This window comes from Plasmopara halstedii (genome assembly GCF_900000015.1).
Source record: "Plasmopara halstedii genome assembly, contig: Scaffold_816, whole genome shotgun sequence".
NCBI lineage: Eukaryota > Oomycota > Peronosporomycetes > Peronosporales > Peronosporaceae > Plasmopara > Plasmopara halstedii.
This window is the reverse complement of record NW_020187732.1, coordinates 779,997-780,550: the sequence shown is the minus strand read 5'-3', so window position 1 is coordinate 780,550 and position 554 is coordinate 779,997.

Genomic DNA, 554 nt, shown 5'->3' with positions numbered 1-554 from the left:
GTTCTTGTAAAGAACGAAAGGTCGGTGACCTAAAGTACGCTTCCTCAAGCGCTAAGCTTCGACAACGCCGCTGCACTTGGTAGCACTTGTAGTCAATCTACACCTGAGTTGTTTAGACTGATCCTGTGTGAGGATGGAGGAATTTTCCTCTTTGCTCCAGGGCATGCAGGACGGGCTCAATAAGCTGATGTTCTTGCTTGGCCCTGAGGGAGTGCAACACCTTGTAGCACAAGGCGCCACAGCAATCAGTGCGCATCTAGAGACGATTCAAGTTACGAAAACGCGCTGCTAGAGCACCTGCAGCAGAAGATGTCTGCTTCGTTTGCGTCCATGACGCCACCGTCAGTGACGGATGACTTCCCCCGACCTAAGCCGCTCCTGGTGAGCGTAAGGTCTTTGAGAAGGAGGATGAAGAGAATATTATGTTCTGGGTGAGAGAGGTTGAGATGGCCATCGCAACCGCCATGCTCCAGACCGAGCAACAGCGCGTAGCGCTAGCCATCTCAAAGCTTGTTAGCCGAGCGCGAGAATGGGCACTGACGTGCGGCACTTCG